Source organism: Lissotriton helveticus, chromosome 6 (assembly GCF_964261635.1).
Source record: "Lissotriton helveticus chromosome 6, aLisHel1.1, whole genome shotgun sequence".
Classification (NCBI taxonomy): Eukaryota; Metazoa; Chordata; class Amphibia; order Caudata; family Salamandridae; genus Lissotriton; species Lissotriton helveticus.
In genome coordinates this window covers 382,144,649-382,172,577 of record NC_136067.1, presented here as the reverse complement: position 1 = coordinate 382,172,577, position 27,929 = coordinate 382,144,649, and the positions used below count along the sequence as shown (strand labels likewise).

The following is a 27,929-nucleotide window of genomic DNA, read 5'->3' as shown; positions in this document are numbered from 1 at the left end:
ATGTGTCCAGAGGTCAAACAATACCCAGATCCTCTAGCACTCTCTTGGCCCCATGTGCTAGTTCCGGTGAACCTCACTGCCTCAGGAGGCCTTTAGAAACAGATCTTTTCCCCTGGCTGTGGCATATCTTATGGCTATAGATTTAAGACGACTGTCACACGGGCCTTTAATTACTAACCAACAACTTACTTTATCAAGTGTCACTCTTTGTTCTTATAGGATTTCCAAAGCTGAAGTTTTATTTTGATCGGATAAGAAGTGCAAGGAGAACTGTCTGGAATTCATTGTTTTCTCATTTTCTTTCACAAAATGTGTTTCCTTTAAGCAGCATACGTCCGCTCCCAGATCGGCTACTTTCCGAGGATGATAAACGTTATGGGGTCATGCAGATCCCGGATATTAAAGAAGACCACCTTTAGAATTTGTGTGTTTGATACTATCTAGTGATTTATGAGACAACCTACAGGCCTACCGCCTTAAGAGACACTGTGAAAAAGTGTTTACCCAGCTTCGAACTCCAGTGGGTTATACCCCCTTTCCCCATTACCTCAGATCCGCTACACAGAGGTGCTTCTACATTGCAAGCACTATATCATAGTTACTGCTGCTGAGGAGGCCACCACATTAAATACAGTACTTTCAATAAAATTAAATTGTGAAGTAATTTAATGAAGGGATTAGATAGAGTTTAATTTAAGTCTAATTAATTAATGGTTCTGGTTAGGCTAAGATCGGTTTTCAATCTAAAAAAATAATAATTTAGGAATACAGACAGTGCTAGTATTAGGGTTAAATTAAGGATGGCAATCGCATTTACATTCATTTACTATGATGTATGGTTTGGGTTAGAATTAAGGTTGTGCTTTGAGTAAGTAATGGGTCGTAACACTGGGGTGCACAATTCACTTTCAAATGTGATATATGTATAAAGTGTATATACACAGATAACAGATCTTGAATGCCTTTTGTTTGTTTAAATCTGTTTGGCAAAATAAATAACACTCACCTCGGCTGAGGTGAGGTTTACAAAAAATCTATGTTCTGTGGGCCTTTTGACGAAAATCACTGTGATAATATTTGTTTGCCTTATTTAATGAAAGGCTCTATTGTAGATTGGTTGTTCTAATTGATTTAAGCAGGATAGATTAATAGCTGCTAGAATGTATTGTTTTCCATAAAAATGAGTTCCTTGTGAACACTGTTTCTGCTGATAAGCAATACCCCGTGTGCAAGGACATTAAGTATTTTGGAGATTAGCCGGTTGCTTCTGCGTTTTCTAAGAAGGCAGACTCTGCACTAGTCTGTTTATTGATTTAGACATAGCCTTTTGGCTTACTTCTTTGGAAGCAGACTTTATGCCAATCTATTTCCTTTATACAACAGTGTGGAATGTATATCTCCCGACTCCCTAGCCATATAGATTTCCCTGGGGGCCCAGGTGATTTAATGGCTATTTCCTTTGTCTGATGGACAACTTGACATTAAAATACATAAACAGGAACAGAGCTCTGGCAATGTGCTTTCACAGCAAACAGATGCAGTGCGCCAAAAAGAGAGTTTACTACTCTTTATGCATGTCTTCAACAAGTGTGGCCTACATTAACAAGCATTGGAAATGCAATAGGTCTCGCAATAGAATAGTTAGACATTTTTCTTTTTGCAAATGGAAGAGTGGCGTTGCGTGGATGAGTGGCGTTGCGTGGATGAGTGGCGTGTGTGAGTGGCGTTGCGTGTGTGAGTGGCGTTGCGTGTGTGAGTGGCGTTGCGTATGTGAGTGGCGTAGCGTGTGTGAGTGGCGTTGCGTGTGTGAGTGGCGTTGCGTGTGTGAAGGATTGGTAGTGCGGGCACTGCTGCTTGGGGTATCTGCGAGATTTGTGTAAGTAAATGGAGAGGGGGGAGAGAGTTGTAAGAGAGAGTGAAAGAGGCAGAATCGTTGAGAGGAAAAGAAAGTGCGAATCTGTAAGCTGAGAGATGTGGCATAACAGAAGGATTGGTAGTGCGGGCACTGCTGCTTGGGGTATCTGCGAGATTTGTGCAAGTAAATGGAGAGGGGGGAGAGAGTTGGAAGAGAGAGTGAAAGAGGCAGAAACGTGGAGAGTAAAAGAAAGAGCGAAGGAATCTGTAAGCTGAGAGATGTGGCATAACAGAAGGATTGGTAGTGCGGGCACTGCTGCTTGGGGTATCTGCGAGATTTGTGTAAGTAAATGGAGAGGGGGGAGAGAATTGGAAGAGAGAGTGAAAGAGGCAGAAACGTGGAGAGTAAAAGAAAGAGCGAAGGAATCTGTAAGCTGAGAGATGTGGCATAACAGAAGGATTGGTAGTGCGGGCACTGCTGCTTGGGGTATCTGCGAGATTTGTGTAAGTAAATGGAGAGGGGGAGAGAGTTGGAAGAGAGAGTGAAAGAGGCAGAAACTTGGAGAGTAAAAGAAAGAGCGAAGGAATATGTAAGCTGAGAGATGTGGCATAACAGAAGGATTGGTAGTGCGGGCACTGCTGCTTGGGGTATCTGCGAGATTTGTGTAAGTAAATGGAGAGGGGGGAGAGAGTTGGAAGAGAGAGTGAAAGAGGCAGAAACGTGGAGAGTAAAAGAAAGAGCGAAGGAATATGTAAGCTGAGAGATGTGGCATAACAGAAGGCTTGGTAGTGCGGTATTGCGGGCACTGCTGCTTGGGGTATCTGCGAGATTTGTGTAAGTAAATGGAGAGGGGGGAGAGAGTTGGAAGAGAGAGTGAAAGAGGCAGAAACGTTGAGAGGAAAAGAAAGTGCGAATCTGTAAGCTGAGAGATGTGGCATAACAGAAGGATTGGTAGTGCGGGCACTGCTGCTTGGGGTATCTGCGCGATTTGTGTAAGTAAATGGAGAGGGGGGAGAGAGTTGGAAGAGAGAGTGAAAGAGGCATTTACAATGCCAATACTTTTAACTTTTTCAAATGTGACACCTATAGCATTTGTAATGCCACATGTTTTGTATGTACGTGACTTACATGTATTCACCACTCCCGCCTTTCACAAGGATGATGGAACCCATTATTTTACAGAGAAGCAGGAAATAGTTTCCATATTTCAGAGTTTCCTGGGGAAATTGTGTTTTATACCACTGCATTTTGTGCAATAAAACCACCAAAAACATGTAATATATGTAACATAATTTAGAGACCTTGGAGGTATTAAGGTGTTCAAATCATGGGCAACCAGATAATGTTCATCATGTCAGGAGGGTACGATATAGCCTTCTGTACAAGATCTAAAACTTGTTTAGTGACTATTCACATTGAATTATGTAACGTGGAAGTCCAAAATATCGGTTTAACGTTAACCTCGACTAGTCTTCAGGCGATAACCTCGAAACTACCACCATCTCAAATCAACAACTTGCTAAAAGAGGGGGGGGGGGGGAGTTGCCAGGGTTCAAGTTTACATTTAGTAGTAGCACAGTTCATTCAACAATTCCAAAGTTTGGGTTGCACAAGAGCAGCAATGACTCAGCAGTTTACATAAGAAGCTATTGCAGCGGCATGCCAGAAGGGAGAGGCGGGAGCACGCAGCCTTTCCAACAGAAGCGTCTGCCCTGTTACATCACGGATCATCCCGTTAAGACTAACATGGCAAGTTCCCCGTAGTTTGAAATTAACGTGTGAGCGCCAGGAGCTTTACTACTTTTGAAGTGAAGCGTTTAAATTTTTTTTTTTTTTTTAATTCAAGGTTACAAGCAACGACCATCCAGTCGCAGGACCTCTCTGCAGGTTTATGGATCCCGCCACTGCTCTGCTGCAAGATCTGCTCGAGGTGCTTGAAAAGAGCAGGGCGGCATCAGTGTAATAATGGTGGGCATGCCTTTTAACAAGCCGTCCGTCCATCTGTATGACGCGTCATGCGCCACTTTATAAAAGGAACTTTGTCACCGAGAGACAAGAAGAGCTGGTATGTCCAGAATCAAACGGATGAGGGAGGCAATGTGGAATGTCGACTCTCTTTGATGTTATCTCCTTTTACGACTACGTTATGTTTGCTAACTGGCTCCTTCACACACCGGTTTTTGATTTACTTTGAATTAACATAGATTTAAGCCACGAGCTATAAAGGTTACACATGCCGTCCTAGCCACGGTTCAAATACCCGCTAGTAATATACGGAATTATTGAATTAAGTAGAACTGAACAGGTCTAATAGTACAGCTAGGAATTAGAGGTGGGAGAGCGACAAATTAACAGGGCGAGTCGAGTGAAGGATCAGGCTAGAGCCCGCGCACGCCCCGAGCCATGAAAATGTTCCCCATGTCCATGTGCACACATGTAAAGTATGCAAGTCTCTTCAAAATGAAAAAATACATTTAAAAATGTAAAAAGCCAGTTGAGAGCTCGCGCACGCTCTAGAGACGCTAGTCTGGTTGGTCAAGGACAGAGCAACTCAGCTGGTGATTGGTCGGTTTTGTTATCGTTTGAATGTCCCGCAACGTGGGTGCGCGTGCTACAAGTGAAGTGCTACTGCTTTGCTAGTAAGAGGGAGTACAGAACTAAACAGGTGGAGAGAGGACACCCACAGCGATAGCACTAAAGAAAGGATTAAAAGGAGACCAAAGAGGGGGAATGAAGTAACGAGTGACCAGGGAAGGGCGGAGTCTTCACAAAAAACTTTGGCTGAGAAGAGACAGTGAACGAAGGAAGAGGGGCTGACAAAGCGAGAGGGTGAGGAGAGAAATGAGACCGAGGGGCACCTAAGGAGTGAGTGGGCTTTGATTTAACAGTGAAGGAGGTTATAGAAAGAGAGGGTAAGGAACGGGAGGTTTGAGAGTTAGAGAGGACCGGGCCGAGCCCCAAGAGAGATGGTAACCTGGTGAGAGAGCGACAAATTAACAGGGCGAGTCGAGTGAAGGATCAGGCTAGAGCCCGCGCACGTCCCGAGCCATGAAAATGTTCCCCATGTCCATGTGCACACATGTAAAGTATGCAAGTCTCTTCAAAATGAAAAAATACATTTAAAAAAAGACGGAGGGCATTGCTGTGGGGAGGGGGTGGAGGAGAAATACACACGGCGGGCAGGGGAGGGGGCGGAGCGGGGAGAGCGAGAGCGGCATGTGGGTGTGAAGAAGCCGGGCCTTTGAAGTGAAGCTAAGCTTCACTTCAAAGGTGTCGGAGGAATGCGGGCGGCTGTGCGGGGAGAGCGAGAGCGGCATGTGGGTGTGAAGAAGCCGGGCCTTTGAAGTGAAGCTAAGCTTCACTTCAAAGGTGTCGGAGGAATGCGGGCGGCTGTGCACGCGCTTTTAAGCTCAATGCACATGCGCATTGAGCTTAAAAGTCACGGGCACTGCAAGGAATCGCCACGATTCCTTGCTTCTTAGTTAAATGTTGTTTAAGCCGCAATAGGCTTGCAAGCTCGATGCGCATGCGCATCGACAGGCGAGACCTAAAAACTATTATCCCAAATTCCATATTTAAGTTTAATTGGTCATTATCAGACACAGCAGGAGAGAAGTAAAACAGTGCTATGGAAGGAAAAGAAAACGTAGAAACCATGTAGGGATAACACCAGAGAATAAGCACAGCGTAATAACACCAAAACCTGGTTATGCTTTCAGTTGGCTGGCTTAGGCTCTGTAGAGTTATTGTCCCAGAAGTTACTAGAATAGGTCACACTGCTGCAGGGATTGAAAATGCCTGGCTTGGCAATCTTTCTCCCTAGTGCCAGCAGTAACTCCTTGGCAGAAGACTACTTGCGTCTCATTTACAATGTTTTGGGGGACCTTCCCAGCTCTCGAGCTGCAGTCCCAACTGCATTATTATGCTGTTTTTATATGTTGGCACTGTAGCTGGCCATAACACACAGACTACCACTGCATGAGCTGGATAACCATTGTAATCTAATGAAGATTATTAAGGAATGACTACTAACTTGGAAATAATTAGCTTTTTAACAGCCTCATATCACATTCTCCCCTACCCCAGTCCTCTGATGCCACGGAAGCCCTCACCCGTCTCTGCTCCATGAAGAATCCACAGCATACCACTGTTTCCCTCTCCTAAATGCCAAGCTACTCATTATTTGCTCTGAATACGGTCAGCATTCTCTAACTATTACCATGAAGGCTGCATCTGTACTACTTTTATTCCACCAGCAAATTTACACTCTCCCCATCCAAGCATTAGTCTCTACAATTGGGTTTGTGATTTTGCTGGTGGGTTGGTCGGCTGGGGGTATGTTTCTCCTGCAGCGTGTGTGTGTGTATGGGGGTAGGGAGAGGAGTGGTAATGCTTGCGTGTGTCTCCTGAGGGTCTGTGTTTATGTGCCTCGAACATCGGTATATTTTTCTGCAGTGTGTCTGTGTATGTGTTTCAGTAGTATTTGTTTATGCATGCTGAGCTTGTCCTAATGGTATGGCTGCCGGGGGGCATGCCTGCATTCTGGATGTGCAACCTTTCAGGAGACATTCTTGTGTTTACAGGTGGTGTGGTTCTGTATAGTTACTGTATTTGTGTATAGGGGGAGTGGGTTTTTTAGGCCCTGCTGCGGACCAGGGCTAGGAACTTTGTATAGAAATCTTTAGAGCTTCAAACGCATGTTCACCATGGAGATGACTCTGCTGAACTCGCCATTTTACTAGCACCCGTAACAAGAAAGAAAACTGAAGGTAGAAAAGGAAAGATGGCAAAAAGACACAAAGAAACAAGGGGACAAGAAACAAGAAATGACTAACTGTTGAGACCCTTATTCAGTCTGCTTATGTGCAGCACAATATGAAGACTGTGACATACCTGCTTCTATGCTTCACTGTAGGTTATGTGAGGGCAGTCACATTGGCTTCTGTATTACACAGTATTCAGATGGAGACACATCTGTTTCTGTGCTGAATAGTATGCACTAGAAGCAGACAATGACATCTACTTCTTGGCTGGACAATAAGCAGGCAGTGGTACATCTAATTCTGTGTTACACAGCATGCAGGCAGTGATATCTCTTCCTACGACTTATTAGGCAGTCGAATCACTGGATTTCACTTCATAGGACATTGCCGCTCTGGTGAGCTTTTATCTGAAGTCATAAACAGGAACTCCCCTGCCAAAGTCACTGGACTGTCTACATCGTCTTGGTACCAACTGCACAATTGTTGCGGTTTACCATGCTCCCAAACCCTATTTGCGGACAAAGAAGTCAAGTCAGACCACTTCTAAGTAATGGACATTTTAAAAACCAACGTTATTTCCAAGTTAGTAATCATTCCTTAATAATCTCTGTTTGCTAGATTACAATGGTTATCCAGCTCATGCAGTGGTATTCTGTTTTCTCGTCAGCCACAGTGCCAACATACCAGGATGGCATAATAAGGCAGTCCTTGCAGCGTTTCTCCCAATGATGCTTAAAAGAATTTGAAGCATCACTTGTATCCAGTGGTTAATTTGTAAAAAAAAAAGTGCCGGAGCTCTCATCAGGAGGCAGCTTGCACGATCCCATTTCTCCTAACCTTGAAAGTGGGGAGAGGAGGTAGCATAATGGCCAGAGTTGCCAACTTCGGAGCTGGGGAACCAGGTTCGAGTCTCGGTGTAGGCTCAACAGCAAGTGAAATCACTTAATTTCCCCGTTCTCACCATAAATTAATGTGTCCTTAACTGGTGCTCATGAAAAGCACCAGTGTTGATGATTAAGTGCCGGTGCCAAGTTCTGGAAACCACTGGCTCCAATTAAGCACTGCTTGTATTAACAAATATAATGGGAAGTAAATGTTCCTACATAAAAGAATATTAGAACATTGGAATGTTGGGAGCTCCATTGAAGACAATGGAGTGCTCCCTGCTTCTACGGCTGGTAAAGGCCCACAGAGCAACATTCCAATGTTTACAAAGGTCTCTGAGCTCGAGGGGATTTAAATCCCCTTGAGCTCGACAAGCCTTGGTTTTATTTGTTAAAACATTCTTCCCTCTAGTGGCAAAATGTTCTAATAGCCTTATAGACCTTCGTAGCAGGGCTATATCGGCTATTAAAGTCCCGTTCCCTTGTTAAAGTTCCTCGCCTTCGGCTCGGGCCTTAAACGTGGGAGCGGGCCTTTAATAGCCGATATAGCCCAAGGCTATAGTGTGCACCATTCATATTAAAGTTTCTAATTCTAGTGATAATGCGCCGTGGGCTAATAAACCTACTGAAGAGACTTTAGTGTAACCTGATAGTCAAAGCTTTAATCGTAGCATTGAGTGAGTGAATGCACCTACTGCACTTATCAGTGTGTAAACTGTAGCTGATGGGTCTCAATCCTAGTGAAATAGATACCTAACCAGCAGCATGATCTCTATAGCAATAGATCCTTGGGATTATAAAGAGGATGATTAAAAAAAACGAAAAGACAGACAGAAGCATGTTCTAAAATACACCACGTTTCAAACAAGGCCACCTCATATTTCTTCTCAGATAGATTTTCACAGTAAAAAAAAGAAAAAGGTTTTACTTTAGATTCGTTGCAGATAATTCACTTTAATTTGCAATTCCAGTAAAACAAAACATACATCCAACCAATCTGTGTATGATAACCAAGCTAATTAATTTAGAGAGTAGTGTGACAAGTGGAATTCTTTACAGGATATCTAAGTTTTAAAAGCTCACGTCCCATTGACAAATAGATTTTTTTTTTTATTCATCAGCCCTGTTTATACTTGTTAATTCTTTACCTGGACCTTCTTCAGATGCTGACCTTATTTTACTTATCTTGCGGAATATTACTTTTACTATTTTGATTGGGATTGCTTCTAAATAACTAACTAATTACCTTTTGCTACCTGAAATGATATTTTTTAATAAACTCAACGTTTTAACCTTGAATCCTGTCTCCCGCAGTTTTATGTGCATTAACAGAGGAGGCGAAGGACTGGAGAGCGGCTGGTTGTGCCTACAAACCCCGGCATACCATGCGCGCATGAAGCGCGTAAAGTAGAGACGCCGTCCCGCAGCTCGCCATAACAGAGGTGAAGGACTGGGCTGGAGAGCGTCTGGTCGTGCCTACAGACCCCGGCATACCATGCGCGCAGGAAGAGCGTAAAGCAGAGGCGCCGTCCCGCGGATGTCCGTAACAGAGGCGAAGGACGGGGCTGGAGAGCGGCTGGTTGTGCCTACAAACCCTGGCATACCACACGCGCTGGAAGCGCTTAAAGCAGAGGCGCCGTCCCGCGGCCAAGGGCCGGCCCATCCACGCCTGTCGGAGCCCGGACGAGGCCGGGCCCACTTTCTAACTCCTGCATCTAGGTAAGATAACAGGCTTAGTCCCAGGTCAGCGTTGGACACATAACAATTGGCGCAACCGGTGGATCCAGTGTAATAATCCATTTAATAATACTTTATCTATCTGGCCCTTTTTGACCATTACCTTGAAAGTGCGAGCCCCAGGTGTCAAACAAAACTTGAGAGAGGGGCTTCCAGCTAATTGATGTTGAAAAGCCACAATGAGTACCAGAGGTTCAGTAAACCCTGCGAATCCCGAGATGACGGGGAGGATAGAGAATACCCTGGACTCTTATTTGACAAGAACGACAAATACCTTAAAGAATGAGATAGCGATGACCGAGCGCCGCCTTTTGGCAGAATTTTTACACCCAGAAAAGATCTTCGCTAGGAGCGTTTGCAAATAACACTGGCATAGGTGGCCCCGAGATTATTGAAGTGGTCTCGGAGGAAGCAATAGCGGTGGCCCTGGTGGATGTGACATTGCAAATCCCGGAACGAATAGCACCCAGTGAGAACACACAGAAGACCTCCACAAGGGACCAAACCAGGAAAAAATTCCAGGACAGTAAACAGGACATGGGGCAAAAAGAAAGAGGGGTGGGGTACCGCAAAGGGCTAATGCAGCAAAGGTTTTAAAATTAAACAAGAGTAAAAGTATGTGTGACGATGAGGGAGATGTTGGAGGGGAGAGTAGCCATGGCGAGATAAATATTTCAAATAGTGTAAATCCAGCTACAAACCTTGGACTTGACAAAGCATCATGGCTTGGATTTGAAACCCTGGTTTATTCATTGTTAAATCCTATTATAGAAAGGCTGACCCAGATGGACCAAAAAATCTGTGGTCTCGGGGTGCACGTATTGGAACTACATAATACAATGGAGGCACTAAGGAAAAACATACAGAGGCAGGATCCCCCTACCTCGGCCCCGGAAGTGAGGCCAACTGATCCTATTTTAAGTAGAGGGTCTAACCTAGACTCAGACACCTTTGAAGACCCGAATACAAAGACTTCAGGGGGGCCACCTAGACAAAGATCTAGGCAATAATAATATTCGAGCTACCAGCCTACTGGATGAGGCGCCAGCGATAGCGGGTCAACATGGGGATGCTCTATGGAGGGAAACAGGTTTGAAAAAGGGACGCGTGGTGAGGATGGATCAAACTCTACATCTCCCACCAGCAGCTGCACCTCTGGTCTTAGTACTGGGAAATGTTCCTCAGTTAAGGAGGGATCAAGCTGAGTCCACCCCACAGTTGATATCGAAAGTCCTTCATTGGCTAAATCAAACTCGAAATAAAACAGGAGCGTCGGGAGGGATGGTAGCGAATCAAATATTGATGGCAAGAAGTGGGGCCCACAAGTAAGCATTGGGAGGGGGATTGTGTGGTTGTGAATTTTAATAGTAGGCATGTAGCAGGTTCTATTTTAACACATTTAGGCCAGATGTTCCCAAGTATCTCCAATATTGTACCTTTACCTCTGGGCTATTTTTATAGGCCACCCAGACCACAGTGAATGCACCCACAGATTCTATATACTGCTGAACAGAGTACGAACCTGCAGAGGGGCGATAGTACTAGGGGCATATTAGATATGAACCATCAGAACCGTTTTGCACCTCTATATGATTTAGGAGAATGTGATCGACTCCAAGCTAACCCCCGTATGCTGAAAGTAACCTGGAGGGCCTAGCACCCCTAATTAATAACAACTTTAACGATTTCTCGTGTCAATCCCCACTTGGACCAAGGGCACAGAGGGACAATCTAAAAATTGCCTCCTGGAACGCAGCAGGAGTATTACTTAAACTGAGTGAAGGTGGGTGGCTGAAGGAGTGGCAGGGTCACCAGATAGTGTGCTTTCAAGAAACGTGGCCTACGGACTTGTTTTTGGTGAATGGCTATAGATCCTTTCAAACCAAAGCAATTCCATCTTCCTCAGGGAGGGCAAAAGGGGGCTTATTAACCTTAATCCAGAATGACCTACTGGTCACTGTGACAATGCAGAGTAATCATAACTAAAACGTTCATATTTTATTGCTGGAAATACAGCAAGAAGGGATGTGGCTGCTAGTCGACTACTACAATAATAGATTTGGACCATTGATGTATCAGCTGGTGGGGGAGGTTGAGAAAGAGATCACTGCAATACTGCACAAGACCAAAAGGGTTATCAACAATATAATATGGCAGGGGGATTTTAATATACACCCCTGTAAAAACAAAGACCTCTCTACATGCGGCGTGGGGGATGCATGGGTCAATCCAACCTATCATTTTGCACATGATGAGTATGGGGATAGACTAAACCAGGCAGTCACAGAGTTAAATCTGGACATGGTATGTCAAGACATTCCAGGGACTGGAAACATCGCAAAACCATTTAGGAGGAACAGAGTGGAGACAACGCTTGATTATATTCTGTTAACCCCTTCGTTAAGCCGTAGGGTGTGCAAGGTCAGCTATGCTTTCAACATCTATAGCGACCATGCCATAGTTTCATTAGAGCTGAAGTCTGTCTGCCAAGTGAGACAGCATATTAGAAATGCTGGTAACCCCATAGTAGTAAGAAGAAACGGGGTCCAGTTAAAATGGGGGAAGATAAACAAAATCAAGGTTACCCATGAGATGGTCTCTAATTCACAGGATGAAATGAATACGTGCTTGAACTCGGAAGCGAGCCCTTCCGATGTAGTCCAGGCTTTCAGTGGAATCTTGGGAAACATCAAAAGAGCACTATCACTAAGGACAATAAATAGCGCCAAATAAGTAAAGAAAGGGTGGTTTGACGCTGCTTGTATAAAGGCAAGTCTGCTCTGCATAGAGAACTTAAGGTTAAACCTAGAAACCCGACCCATATAAATAGTCTGCACACCTCGTAGAAAGAAGCTAGGAAAACCAGAGAGAGGGGGAAACATCACTTACAACGCAACTTTTACCACGCAATGCTTTTACATCGCAACTTTTACAACGCAAACCATTACAACGCATTGCGCTGAGGGGCGCTCTAGGATAGGGAATATATTTAATTTACTATCCAACACCTTCCCTACTATCCACGGGGACTGGAGTTGGAATAGTAAATTAAACTATTCACTATCCAGCACCCCAAAGTGCTATGCGTTGTAAAGGCATGCGTTGTAAAACTTGCGATGTAAAAGCATGCGTTGTAATGTCATACATCCGAGAGAGGGAGATCAGGGTAGAACCATGGGCAGACCTAGACAAAGCCGCCCAGAACTTTTTAATGATCGGTTTGCATGTAAGGGGTTATCCAAACAGAAGGTAACTGATGGGTTTTCCCGAATGGCGGAATATAAGAGGTCTAAAACTGATGTGGGGAAACACGCTCTGCGTTTATACCAAGGAAATACACCTGTGATAGAGGGAGGGTTTTCGTACCTAGCAATAACAAATATCCCACAGCATAGATACATTTTGTTAAGGTTTAGAACTAACCTGACAGTGTGTATGCTAGATTATCTGGAAAAATCTTTTAGCATTAATGATTCGAGCGTTTGCCCGTGTGACAATGTATCAACTCAATTTGAGATACATCTAGTCCTTTTCTGTACATTATATAAAAAGGAAAGGAAAGCCTACCTGATGCCGATTTTAAACAAGACGAGGTTTACACAATGTCGGGTGGCTTTATAGTTTTAAAAACCTTTACCAGACCCGTTTGTTTGTTTCTCAATGGCCTCTTTCTTATGGGCTTGTCTGAAGAAGAGAAAGGGGTTGGTTACGAGATCTGTGAGATGTATTCTGAACAGTAGTTGATGTCTTTTTTTTTAATAATTATGTGTTAATATGATTGGATTTTAATGATGGTATTTTATGAAGATGGTATTTTATGAAATTGGGATGTGTATGTATTTATTCTTTAATGATCATTTAAAATTTTAATTGAATAAAGAGTTTAGTTTTGATGATGATGTGCATTAGCCTTGGACTAAGTCTTACGAAGACTCACTGGTAATATGAAGAATCAGACAGTTCTGACCTTGTGCATCAAACTCTTAATAAGTTCACATAAGCTTTAGCCCTATCTATATCAAACTAGCTTGAGCTATCTATACCAAAGTATCTGTACCCAAACCTATGCAACTGTATGTTTTCCCCCTCCTTTCTCAACCAAATGTTAGGTTATGCGCATTTTTAAAGCGTACTATCACCGCCAGGGTATTCTGGAGCTGACCAGATGAGTTTCTAGCCTTAAATAGGGCAAGTAGCTGAGCTATTCAGCTTTTTGTGGAGTTCAAGAAGTGAGGAGGAGACTCTGGAGTGTAGTGAAATGTTGTTCCCCGCTTCAGGGGGTCATGCAGTAGAAGGTCCAATCTCCAAATCTAGTGCTGAGTTTGCATGGGATGTGTGCAAGTAGGAATCCGGCTGAGCAAAGGTGTCTGGAGGTCTCCTCATCTTTTTCCTTCTTAACTGTTTTTGTGTCCTCTGTTTACCCGTATAACAGCATAGTATTTATCTAACATAATCTAAACACAATTCAATATCCTATTTCTTCTGAGAACTTTTAAATAGATTTACTCCTTTTACATGATGCATCTAATCAGAAGAACCCTTGGAAATGTGCATGTGGTTACATCCAATATGTTATGTATACAAGAGGATTTGACTATTCGTGTGTCATCAAGTTTTTTTAGCCCAAAACCTTGTTGAAGGAGAGAAATGAGGGGTTTCCTCTCATGAGGTCTGCAACAAGTAACATCAGTTACCATGGCTCTTGTTTTTAAATTAATTAAAGAGAGTTTGCAACAAAGTTTCTAGGTTGTTTTCATTGTTGTTTAGATGAGTGAAGCTAGAACTACTGCTGTGTGTACTGTAACCTTCTCAATTCTTTATGTACGTGTCATGGATGCTTATGCAGTACCTCTTCTGTATTTGTGAGACAACCATGACTTGCTCTACGATGCTTTTGATAGAACCTTGCTACTTGTGTTGTAACTGCTTTTGTTATGAAATCTTGCAATTCTGCTGCCTTAAGGACACTATACGACTGCCCATTATATCTGCTCAAGAGAGTAAATAAGAAATCTTTGAAAAAGAAGCTTTGGAAGTACTGGAACTCTACTGAGATGATCTGGTACTGCTGAAGTAAAAAGATAGTAGTCCACTCAGAGGTTCTGGTGTTGTCCTGCTGAGAAGTGTCAGTTCTGTTACAGTAATAATATTGTATCTCTGCTGACTTTTGACACAGCCAGTTTAAAAGCATAACAGCCATACTTAGATGTTCTTGTACTGTCCAACTGCAAGTAAAGTATGCCCTTTAAAAAACATCCGGATTGTTCCATCCAAATTACAGCATCCCCACTAAATAGAGTTTAAATACTCCACTAAGAGTATAACTGCCCTCCTTGGAAGTCCGTTTAAAGATACACAGGGTGGACCTGGTAACCCTCCGATTCTAGGTCTATTACATATGTTTTTCCATAATAATTCTACTGGGAATGTAACAAAAATGATTTCTTTTTAACAAAAAATGATATGGTACGGAGTCCAAGTATACCCTTAACAGATTGCATGGTGATTTGCTACAACACAACATTTAGTCAAAACACACTATATGGAGGAACTGTAAAGCAACATTATATGTGGGTATTCCAAAGGGAGTTGAATTCTCAGGCACAATTATTCTAGAATTATATATAATCTTTAGAAGTCTGAACTGTAACACTGAAGCATTACATTCCTACTGAGAATAAAGCATGCACTGTCCCATTAAGGAGTTACTAGCCTTCCTAAGAAGTAGCCTAATGGATCAAATAAAAACGAAATTGCCAGGCTGAGAAGTTGCACTCTTCACATATTAAAGCTACAGCCTCCAACCCCCGCTAAGAAGTACTTCTTCTGCACTTTTTAGGTCTTGCTGAGTCAGCGAATGCGCTGCTCTGCGAGACCTTTAGTAGGTGAGTTTTCAAAGTGCTACCCCACACTTTGGCTGGCCTAGAGCTTACGATCATGTGAGCGTGCACGCGCACAGCTGCCATCGGTCTTTCATGGGTCATTAAAAGCACCACTCAGCCGCACGTCTTGTGGCTCCTGCCTTGTCTGCTTTTGACCCTCACACGCGCACACCACTCGGCCGCAACTCTTGTGGCTCCTGCCATGTCTGCTTTTGGCGCAGTTGTGTCATTGTGTATTTATCTGAGACGCCATTCGTTTTGTACTTTTCAGCTCCTGTCTTCCTCATCATTGTATTTCCTCTTTTGTTGTACAATGTGTTCGTGCTGTTGCGCGCACATCCCTGAACCCGCCTGATCCGTCGCAGCCTGGAGCCAGGGATTCCCCAGTCGTGCACCAGCAGAGCCCCGTCGGCTTCCTGTCTCTCGTCCGTCCTGTAGGCGGGGACTTTATATGGAGACTGACGTGTGAGGTAACCAGACATTCCTCACTGCCAGGGGCGGCCTTTCCCCGGACATCTCAGGGTGAGTGGCACTGTCTCCATGATAAACGCGAACACAGCACAGAGCAACCATTCTAGACATTTTTCAGCCCTGCGCAGTAAGAAGAGCTGACGCATGCAGCTTTCAGACATGGGGGTGAAGAGACGAGGTTCCTGCCATCCTCCAGGCATGGGCACTGCGGCACATCCTGAAAGAGAGGGCACTGCCCCCCACCCTGAATGTTAAGGGGAATAGTCACGCACACTTGTTGCAAAATAACCAACACAGATCCTGTTGTTCAATAGACAATCACACACTGAGATAGAATACCCCGAAACACCATCGTGGACAAAGCAGTGCTAGTCCCCCGCAGGCAAAAGCACAACCATCCACCCACCTTGAAGGCAATAGAAGGGGCACCCCAGCTGAAGATTTCTTATATCTCCATTCAACTTAAGGGCAAGAGCAAGACCAGCCAATGGGGAACACAGCTGATCACCCTGGATCAAGGTACAATGTCACATGCATTGCAGGAAAGCATGTGACACCCACCTTGCAGGAAAGAACCCTGTCACTCACCACGTAAACTAAAGTACTGTGCTTAGCCTGCTGGCAACAGTACACTGTCAAGCACTCCAGGAGAGGGGTAATGCCACCCAACCTACCGGCAAAGGTTATGCCACAACCCCAGCAGTTAGGACACACAGGCAATGGCATGCCACCTACCATGCAGACACAGTCCCTAGTATTCACCCTGCATTCAAGTAAACTGCCACCCACCATGGGCTCACCAGCACAGCCATTCACCATTCAATAAGGAGCATTTCTACCCCCAGTGTATTGAACAACACCTCCATCTATCCAGATGAAAAGAGCACTGCCTCCCAAACTGCAGGGGAAAGCTCTAGCAACCACCCTTTCGTAAGCAATAGCCCTACACCCTGTACACAAGGGTACTGCCAACCACCTTGCAATAAAAAGCACCATTTACTGAAGTGCACGGTCACCCACACTACACTGAGAACAATTGACTGCCACAGCGTACACAAGGACGCTTCAGCTCACCTTGCACATAAAGACATTATACCAACCTGAATGAAAGGGCTCTTACATAAAGCAATCAAGGTCATTGCCTTTCACCTTGTAGGAAAGACCATTGTTACCCACAATACCCACATGGTGACTCCAACCCACCTTTCAGGACCCCCCCCTCACCCTACACTGATGGCAGGAGTCCTTTGTACAGCCTCTCTGGGCATGCAAGAGCAATGGCACCCTCAAACTCGACCAAAGCAGTATGAACCAGCTGACTAAGACACTGCTACCCACTAAGCAGCTAGTGACATGTCCACCCTACAGACGGAGGACTGACTGACCACCGAGTTTACAAGGGAGTGTGCTGACATTCACCCTGCAGGAAAGAGTACTGCCACCCATGCTCTAGCAACACGTTATTGCAACTACATGCAAAGGTAATGACATTAACCTTCATAAGAGCAGGCTGCGAGCATGCGCACGCTTGCCCCACTCCCGGGCTCACCTCCGCGCTTTTGCTTAAATGCGGTACTACAGCCCTGCATGCTTCGAATTGCTTTACTGTTGAAAAACGTTTTTCTGTTGCAGTGCTGACAATAGTTCATCGTTGTCTCAGCTGAATGCATAGTAAGCAAATATATTTTTTAACCTGCTCTCAAATAGTGCTAGCTACCGCAAATTTCCCGATTCGTAGCACATAAACAAAAACTCAATCTTAGTACTCAGAGTACGGCACTTGGGGAAATGAAAGACGTGTTGGACCACAAACGTGCAACGTGGTAACCCAGGATTGTACTATGTTCCCGGAATAACGTCTAAAGAAAGAAATCAGGAAACCGTCCTGTTTAAAATAAACAGCAACGTTTGTAAAATATTAATTGGAAATTCAAATATTTTGCTGTTGTCTAAGAAAAGTTTGGTGGCACCATTTCTTTAAAGATTTGAAGATAACTCCTGCCCTAGACTAAGGAACTGTTCTGAAGTAAGACCCTGTCACAGCATTACACCCATATTCCAGCAGTCCCTTGGTGGATTTCACTCTCTGTTCTTCCACACATTCTTTCTGCAAGCGGCGAAAGTTGATTTATTTTAGGACCTTGACGCAGTATAAACACAGACTCGAGGAGAAGCGGAGCGAGTCGTGCGGTACATCTCATGGAGAAAAGAACGTCCAAGACACGAGGTGCAGTGCACACATATGCTTGTATGTGCACAGGGAGAGGGGAAAATATGTTGAAATCAGATGAGGAAATCAGGATGTCACAACAAAGGAGTTGTGGACTTCTAATCTGGAGGTCACCCTGTCTAGTTTTATAAAGCTCTAAACTGTGCGTAGGCCACTTCAGAGCCTTAATACCAGGCACGTTTTCTCAACTATACTTTTATGGTCTTAGGGCCAGAGCTGCCTACTTTGGAGCTGGAGAACCAGGTTCGAGCCTCCGCGTCGGCTCAGCTTCCTGTGATTCTAGGCAAATCACTTAATCTCCCCGTGCCTACCAAATAATGAATGTGTCCTTGTGTAACGTAACTGGTGCTCAGATACCTTCGGGTCGTAATCGCGCTATATAAATTTGCAACAAAAAAAACAAGCATTTGCAATGCAATAGGTCTCGCATTAGGAATGTTTGAGTTATTTGTCCTGTCCATGACAAATTTGTTATTTATGTGTTATTTTTGAAAATTGTGAAATTAATAGCTTTGTCATTTACAATGCTAATACTTTTATTTTTTGACAATGTGACACCTATAGCATTTTTAATGCAACATGTTTTGTATTTACGTGACTTAGAAGTATTGATTTTACAAATAATGTTTTTTTTAAAAAATACTGAATACTTAAATAAAAGTTATTGTAATTTATAATGGCAATAGCTTAAACTTTTGTAAATAACTTTTGTGAAGATTATGTTCAGTGTATTTTATCGTGACTAAAATATAAGAACAGAAGTGAAATATCAACTTTTTTGTGACATTTGTAATAAAGCTTGAAACATTGAGAGAACATATTTGAACCAGTTGTTGTTGAATGTTTGCACAGATTGATACTGTGGTGGCGCTGAGTGATGTTGTGGTGGCGACAAGTGATGCTGTGGTGTTCAGTGATGCTGTGGTAGCGCATAGTGATGTTGTGGTGCCCCTGAGTGATGCTGTGGTGCCCCCGAGTGATGCTGTGGTGCCCCCGAGTGATGCTGTGGTGCCTCCGAGTGATGCTGTTGTTGTGCGATAGATAGATAGAGTGAGGGCGATAGATAGATAGAGTGAGGGCGATAGATAGATGGAGTGAGGGCAATAGATAGATGGAGTGAGGGCAATAGATAGATGGAATGAGGGCGATAGATAGATGGAGTGAGGGCGATAGATAGATGGAGTGAGGGCGATAGATAGAGAGAGTGAGGGCGATAGATAGAGAGAGTGAGGGCGATAGATAGAGAGAGTGAGGGCGATAGATAGAGAGAGTGAGGGCGATAGAGAGAGTGAGGGCGATAGAGAGAGTGAGGGCGATAGAGAGAGTGAGGGCGATGGAGAGAGTGAGGGCGATGGAGAGAGTGAGGGCGATGGAGAGAGTGAGGGCGATGGAGAGAGTGAGGGCGATGGAGAGAGTGAGGGCGATGGAGAGAGTGAGGGCGATAGAGAGAGTGAGGGCGATAGAGAGAGTGAGGGCGATAGAGAGAGTGAGGGCGATAGAGAGAGTGAGGGCGATAGAGAGAGTGAGGGCGATAGAGAGAGTGAGGGCGATAGAGAGAGTGAGGGCGATAGAGAGAGTGAGGGCGATAGAGAGAGTGAGGGCGATAGAGAGAGTGAGGGCGATAGAGAGAGTGAGGGCGATAGAGAGAGTGAGGGCGATAGAGAGAGTGAGGGCGATAGAGAGAGTGAGGGCGATAGAGAGAGTGAGGGCGATAGAGAGAGTGAGGGCGATAGAGAGAGTGAGGGCGATAGAGAGAGTGAGGGCGATAGAGAGAGTGAGGGCGATAGAGTGAGGGCGATAGAGAGAGTGAGGGCGATAGATAGAGTGAGGGCGATAGAGAGAGAGAGTGTGTGAGAGAGTGTGTGACAGAGAGAGTGTGTGAGAGAGAGAGTGTGTGAGAGAGAGAGTGTGTGAGAGAGTAAGTGAGAGAGAGTATGTGAGAGAGAGAGTGTGAGAGAGAGAGTGTGAGAGAGAGTGAGTGAGAGAGTGTGTGAGAGAGAGTGAGTGAGAGAGTGTGTGAGAGAGAGCGTGTGTGTGAGAGAGTGTGTGTGAGAGTGAGGTAGTGAGATAGAGAGAGAGTGAGGTAGGCCGATCGAGAGAGAGTGAGGTAGTGAGATAGAGAGAGTGAGGTAGTGAGATAGAGAGAGAGTGAGCTAGTGAGGTAGGGAGATAGAGAGAGAGAGAGTGAGTGAGAGTGAGAGAGAATGAGGTAGTGAGAGAGAGGTAGTGAGGTAGTGAGAGAGTGAGGTAGGCCGAACGAGATAGAGAGTGAGGTAGTGAGAGAGAAAGAGAGAGGTAGTGAGAGAGAAAGAGAGAGGTATTGAGGTAGTGAGGGAGAGTGAGGTAGTGAGGGAGTGAGAGAGAGAGAGGTAGTGAGAGAGAGTGAGGTAGTGAGGGAGAGTGAGGTTGTGTGAGGGTGAGAGGGTGTGAGCGTGTGTGAGGATGAGAGGGGGTGTGAGGGTGAGAGGGGGTGTGAGGGGGTGTGGGGGTGTGAGGGTGAATGAGGGTGAGTGAGGGTGTGAGGGTGAGTGAGGGCGTGAGGGTGTGTGAGGGTGAGGGTGAAAGGGTATGAGGGTGTGTAAGGGTGAGAGGGTGTGAGGGTGTGTGAGGGTGTGAGGTTGTGTGAGGGTGAGGAAGTATGAGAGTGAGGGTGTGAGGGTGAGTGAGGGTGTGAGGGTGAGTGAGGGTGTGAGGGTGAGAGGGTGACAGGGTGAGAGGGTGTGAGGGTTAGAGAGGGTGTGAGGGTGAGAGGGTGTGAGGGTGAGAGGGTGTGAGGGTGTGTGTGACGGTGAGAGGGTGTGAGGGTAAGTGAGGGTGAGAGGGTGCGAGGGTGTGAGGGTGTGTGAGGGTGTGAGGTTGTGTGAGGGTGAGGAAGGGTGAGAGTGAGGGTGTGAGGGTGTGTGAGGGTGAGAGGGTGTGTGAGGGTGAGAGGGTGTGTGAGGGTGAGAGGGTGTGTGAGGGTGAGAGGGTGTGTGAGGGTGAGAGGGTGTGAGGGGGTGAGAGGGTAAGTGAGGGTGTGAGAGGATGTGAGGGTGTGAGAGGGTGTGAGGGTGAGAGAGGGTGTGAGGGTGTGTGAGGGTGAGAGGGTGTGAGGGTAAGTGAGGGTGTGTGAGGATGTGAGGGTGTGAGGGTGAGAGGGTCCGATGTAAATGGTGGCAGGGCAGGCATCATAAGACAGAGAGAAACACAAATGTTAAGATAACAGTGCTCGAAGGGGTTGTGAGAAGGTGGAAAAGGGATTAAAGGGTTTCAGAGGGGCTGGGGCCATGCAGTGGTGGTAAAGAGAGCTCCGGTGGGACAGGGCGATACATGTGAGGAGCGTAGAACTGGGGTGCAATGTCGGGCACTGGTTGAAGCTGAGCAGCAAATGAGACACAAAAGAATGCATGTGCCACAAGTGCTGGGAGGGGGCTGGGCAAGCATGCCAGCATTCACGAGCAGATGGTCCTGTTTATGACCTGCGGAGCGCGTGAAGTAGCTGGCGGCCAATGGACTCAAAGTGGCCGGTCGCTTTGATGTTCTTGGCTCAGCAGAATATATGTATTTGGAAAGCAACACAAAACTTAGAAAGCAGTCCACCCTAAAACGCAGGGACTGAGTTAACACTGGATTGTAAATAACTTATTACACTGAAATAATAAAAATTAACAAAACAAATTTTTAAAAAACATGACACGTGGCATGCAAAATGGTTCCGATACATTTTGCAGCAACAGCAACGACATCTCCCTTTGGGGCTTCTGTGGGATGCCTAAAACGAATTCTCGCTCTCGCTGTCTAGAACGGTCTACTATGGATAGGCCTCCAAACAAATTTCGACAGCAAGTCTCACAAAGGGGCAGAAAAAGGCCCCCAAGGTTTAATTCCTTGAAGGTAATCATTAAAAGTCCGTAGCGCCAGATAACCAAACCAGTAACAGTGAGAGAATTAAAAGGGGACATTCAAAAACGAAAAGTAAATACATCTTGTGGCCCAGATAAAATATTCATTAGGGTTTTTAAGTGTAGCTCATACCAAATGTAAGAAACGCTAGTTGAAAATTTCAACACCCTGCCAAGATGTGTGCTCTTCCTTGGGGTATGGATGCCTCGTTAGGACTATATGACTATAATGACAAACACACTTTTGTGCGGCTTCACAAAGAAAGAAATAGTGAAGTTTCCACATGATGGAAACATTCATTTTACATTGGAATCAGATGGGAGTCCTGCATTTATTCTAAAGCTATCCACGGGCATATCTTCATGTTACAAACACCGATCAGAAAATATGTAGAAAAAACAGATAGAAAAAACAGAGTGAACACGTTTGCTTGATGACTGGGTTTTGAAAAGCATTACATTCAATCGATGTTAACATGAAATTGCTGCAACCTAGAATGGCGGTTGTGCAACAAAATGTACACACTGTTGAGCGCATCATGTGGCCACCGCATATGGTGAATGACTGCTTCTGAAACCGGTTGCGGACGCCGTGTTTCTAAACAAACAAGCTCTTGGCATTTCTGTGGGGGGCGGGGGAGGGGGAGCAGGGGAGCAAGCGAGTGGGAGGGAACGAGCATATGGCGAGTGGCGGGGGAGCAGCTTGGGAGCGCATTCCATTGGAGTCAGATGAGAGTCCTGCATCTATTCTAAAGCTATCCACGGGCATATCTTCATGTTACAAACACCGATCAGAAAATATGTAGAAAAAAAAAACAGATAGAAAAAACAGAGTGAACACGTTTGCTTGATGACTGGGTTTTGAAAAGCATTACATTCAATCGATGTTAACATGAAATTGCTGCAACCTAGAATGGCGGTTGGGCAACAAAATGTACACACTGTTGAGCGCATCATGTGGCCACCGCATATGGTGAATGACAGCTTCTGAAACCGGTTGCGGACGCCGTGTTTCTAAACAAACAAGCTCTTGGCATTGCTGTGGGGGGGCGGGGGAGGGGGAGCAGGGGGGCGAGCGAGTCGGAGGGAACGAGCATATGGCGAGCGGTGGGGGAGCAGCTTGGGAGCGCATTCCATTGAAGTCTGTTGCGAGGCTGATGGGTTTGACGTGCACGCGCGTCTCACACGAGTGGATCACATGAACTGGACGTAATCCGCATTGAAAAATCCCCTTGGTAAGCTTTACTGTTTCACCTCTATATGTCTCGACATCTGCAATTCGCAAGCGCATTGGGAGAGGTCGAGACCTAAAAACTCGGGACTGAAGTGCTTTGCATGACCACCACTTACATTACACAGGGACACGTAGTAACCAGTCTTTACTACCCCCCCACTCCTTCTGTAGTTGCTGTTTTCAACAAACCAATGCTTTTGGAATCCCTACACTCCCAAGTGACCCACCATGTCCTGCTCCCTGCCTCCTTTCCCATTGTTCGGCCATAAAAGGCAAGTTTATGGCTCGTAGCCATGTGGTGACCTCTTGACCTCTTTAAAAGTGGTGCGCCTGCATTGATGTCTGTGCCACCGATCCAGATTTTTTTTAATGAAGTACATGATACATAATTTAAACGTGAAAATCCAAGCACAGGTAAAAATAATAGTACACACTCAGCCTTTCATCCTCCTGAGATCATTAACGCCTTAGCCGCGGTGCAGACGTTCTAATGGGTGGGCGGGGCTGCGACAGCCAACGGTTGTGCGCAGCACCAGGGAGGGAGTGCTCCCGTCGGCCACGGAAGGGGTTAAAAACACTACCATTGAGTTTGATAATAGTTAACACCTGGTATTCATCAACTAGAGGCAATTATAAAGTGGTCTACGCAATTGTACTAATTATGATTTAACGTATGGTGTAGGTTTCACTTCTGCTCCATGAAAAGTCTCCAGTACACCCATTCTTCACTTAGAAGAACTTTGCCAGTGAAGTACCACCTTGTTGTGTTCTGACACAAAGCCACGAACTGTTATTCCATACCCTTGCTGTAGCGCAGTTCCATTTACTTAGAATCCAATGTCAAGCACTTCCACTTGGACTTAAGTGAAAAAGTCAGCCAAGAATAGATGCCAAGCTATATCTATCACGTTATCCTATACATATTTGTATATTTCACACTCAGCTTCTATTATGCCATTCCATATGCTTTGGAGCTTACCACCGAAGATCAAAGTCAGAGAAGAGGATGTTTTATGGCTTTTGTGTCCTTTAGGTTTTCTCAGAGGGTGGTACATGTAATTCACCGAGCTGTGAGTGTAGGACTTCTACCCTCTTTGACATTGTACATCTACTTCCGGCTCAACTACAACTTGCTCAAAGGCCACTTTGCTCACTGCAGAAAGTGTGTGCTTCTTGCCCCAACCACCGTCCCATTAACAGTACCTTATTGACTGCATTAAAGGGCCTTCGACTCCCTACCTTGCTTGATCTTTGACTCTGGGGCTGCTGATGATGCCTTTTGTCCATTTACCTTCCCAACCTTGAAGTGACAAAAAAAATGTCCTTGTACGTCAATCACTATTTGGTTTAAACTATGCATCGTCCTAATATTACTGTCTGACTAGCAGTCTATCACTGAAAGCGATATATATGATTACTCTTACTTTGATATCACAAAACCTCCTGCACTGCTTGGTTACATATCTCTCCTTATATGGAACAATTGGAGAGAGTGGGGTGGGACACCAAGCAAGACGTGAACCCTCTTGTCTTATCGGGTTTGGTGTGACAATACAGAGGTAGGCGAAGTATTCTAGGCACTACTCTTTCCCCTCCGTACAGCAGCTTTAAAAGACAAAAACCACAAGATGCATGATTGACAGTGAGTGCATAAAATCTAATAAAAAGTTGCTTTTTAAAATATAAATTAACTCTCACAACAAAATACATATATTAAATAAACACAATGAGGGCGATTACAAATATGTGCACTGGCTGCAAAATTGGATGAGTAGGTCAGGAACAGCCACAATCCAATGTAATGGAGCACTTCAACAGACAATATTTCATTTTGCTGTTGCACCACCAATTTTTTCACTAATGTACACCAGTGTACTGTAATATAAGCAGAAGCCAGAAGGACAATGTCCGGGTCTCCATTTACGAAGTGGACCAGGGGAACCAACACATTTTTATTGTTTTTATTTATTACAATTTTTCAATATGCAAGACAGCAGCCACACGTTTCTACAACATAACTTTAACACATTGGCATAGCCAATAGCTCTAGCTAAACACTTTAAAGGTCCCAGAGGCTAGACCTATTGGCTATGCCAATGCTTGTTAAACTGTGACAGACTTTCTAATAAATGTTTACAGTGTTTCATTACATGAAAAGAAGACCTGCTTTGAAATATTGGTGGATTTCAATTCAAGCTGCCGTAATAATGCTGTGACGTGATGCTCTGGCCAATTCAAAGTACGACTGCCTTGCTAAATATCCTCAGACTGGCCTTTTAAATATATATTAGTCCTCCAAAGCTGAAAAGGTAGCGTAACACACGTTCTACAATTGTTCACTGTCCTGGTCAGGGGGTGAAATAGAACTCCTAACACGCGGTTACAGTGCTTTTCTTGAGCTCTCTGCTGAAAACGTACCAAGTAAAAGTACTCATTCAAATGCACAAGGCTTTAAAATTTGACATGCGACTCATTTTCATACTCACCCCAAAGCTTCACGCTGGAAAAAAGCAGATACACTGTTTTTGCCAATGATTCTAAAGGAAATACTCTGCATAGCCAAAGCATTTCAAACATGTAACTGTTTCACAAACAGCAAGTGTATTATATTAAAACTAGGAAAGAGATGTCACTCGAAAAAGAGTTGGGTCTCCCAATCTTCCTTGCTTCCAATGGTTAAATGGATTGCCCCCTTTATGACACGGTTGAATCTCTCAACGAAGTCATTACTGCTTGGATTATAGAGTGAAGTGGTTTTGTTTCTTACACCTACTCTTTCAAAATAAGAGTTAGCCTTGAGAGAAGTGAATTGGACACCATTGTCACTTAAGATGGTAGTAGGGATACCTTCTGACACAAATACTTGATCTAAAAATTCCAAAACAGAGTCAGTATCAGGATGGACAACAATCTTGACAACAGGCTATCTCGTAAACGGATCAACAGGAACAAGGACAAACTTTTGTGGCATACCAGTAGGCCCCATAACGTCAACAGCTACAGAATCCAATGGGTTCTGGGGACCATAAGTTATCCTCATATGAGGTCTGGGAACAAATAAGGATTTATCAGCATGAATACAATTGGTACAATCCCTCACAAATTTCTCAATTTTTTTACTGTTACTTTGGTTCTCGATATGCCCAAATGGTGGCAGGGAAGCAACCCACTTTTATATTTTATCAAGGAATACAAGATTATCTGTCTTTTGTGGCTGAGCCCTCACATCGCTTTGTATTAATTCGATTAAGACTAGGAACAGTACATCACTTAGTCGCTTTCCCCACAAATAAAAGGTGTTCTACGATTCCTTGCCCCTGTGATGAGCTATCAAAACAAAGCACAATGTACTTTATGGTCTTCTGTAATTTGTATCTGAATTTTAGACGTTATTACTTGAAACCACTTTTTATAACATTGAATGTGAGAACAACTCATGCTGCTATGAAATTACGTGTTACTCTTAATGATCCTGGGAAATGCTTCTATGTTGCATTATATATTCAAAAAGCAATTAATGTAAGGAAGGGTATTGTGCTTGTTATTTGATAATTAATTTATATATATTTATCTGGATTGTTTTATGTATGGCCGGAACTGTTTTTAGAATTGTATTTTTAATCTGCAATTGCTTTTATGGTTGTCATACATATCGAATAAAGCTTAATGAAATCAACTGATATGCCAAAATGACCCTCATGAGCTAAATTAATAACTGTTTTACGAAAAGAAAATGGGGGAATCACTTGTTCTCCTCTTACAAGCGTACCATTGTCATCTGTATGTTCAGCTCTCACCTCACACAATGGTCGAATGGATTACGTAATATTACACTTGTTAGGCCATTCACTATTAATATACCTCAACACTTCTTGTAAACAGTTATCATTTCTGCACGGAGTTCCACTCATCCACTTTGAAAGCAGGCACACCGCCGTCATGCATGAATGCGACATAGAACTCATTTCAAATTTCATCCTCGCATTCTTCCAAATGAATAGGCATTCTGAAAGGAAGTCGGCCATAACATTATCCTTGCCAGGAACATATAATCCGGTACAAGGGCAGCACACGTCCTCCCATCCCTGCTTCCTCCACTAAATGCCCCACTCCCCAGCAACCCAGCATCTTCTAACAGCATTCTAATCATTACATGTACTACGTTCTACATTCTACAATCCAATTACAACACCAGTGTGCTAAACTCGAGGAGTAGAATTACATGTCAAGAGGTTAAGATGGTGTTGCGGAAATTGGATGGCTCACCATGGCTTGGATTGAAAGGCTGTATGAAGTGCTCTATCTGCATGTTTGATGTAAACTTTTATGCCGGTTTTTCGACTGTTATATTACTGTATAAGAAGGTAAAACTAAATAAAATGTTCATTATAAAACAAATAGTTGGAAAACATAGCATCAAAATACCTTTCTACTGAAGTCCAGGCTGCTAAAGATATACTCATGAATTATTTTAAAATGGCAATTGAAGGCAACGATCAGAGAGTTGCCCACATTGTAGACTTAATAGGAATTAATGAGAGGAAATATTTGAAGGTTTTTGTGCGGTCTACGAGGGAATTGGGCTTTTTGACAAACAGCAAAAGATGTGTGTGCGGCAAAGATTTGTGAAGAACATTTTAAGGCTAATTTTAGACTGCGGTAAAGAGTGTGCAACACGAAATGAAACAGGTGTTGCTTACTGGATTCTTTATAAGCAGTTCTAGTATGGACATGTGAATACGTATTCAGAGGAAACAGTCTAAAAAATACTTTTATTTCTAGGATATACTGACTTTTCATATGCGAATTGTTTTGCATACTGGAAAGGGCAAACTTCCATTTAAAAATTGGTAGGTTTTAATAAGAATAACTTGTTGAGTCCACCATCTCCAACACTGTCAAAGCTGGTCTTGTATATATTTCACAATTTCTGAAGCAGAAAGCTTACAATAGAAATGTCACACTACGTGGGGAAAAACAATGGAGCACAGC

At 44.1% G+C, this 27,929-nt stretch overlaps 1 protein-coding gene across 1 annotated transcript in view; it reads right to left on the bottom strand.

The window, feature by feature from the left end:
• The window catches only part of ADAM17 (ADAM metallopeptidase domain 17), a 578,388-nt gene that overhangs the window by 550,071 nt on the left and 388 nt on the right, over positions 1 to 27,929 (bottom strand). The gene's annotated exons all lie outside the window — the stretch shown is intronic.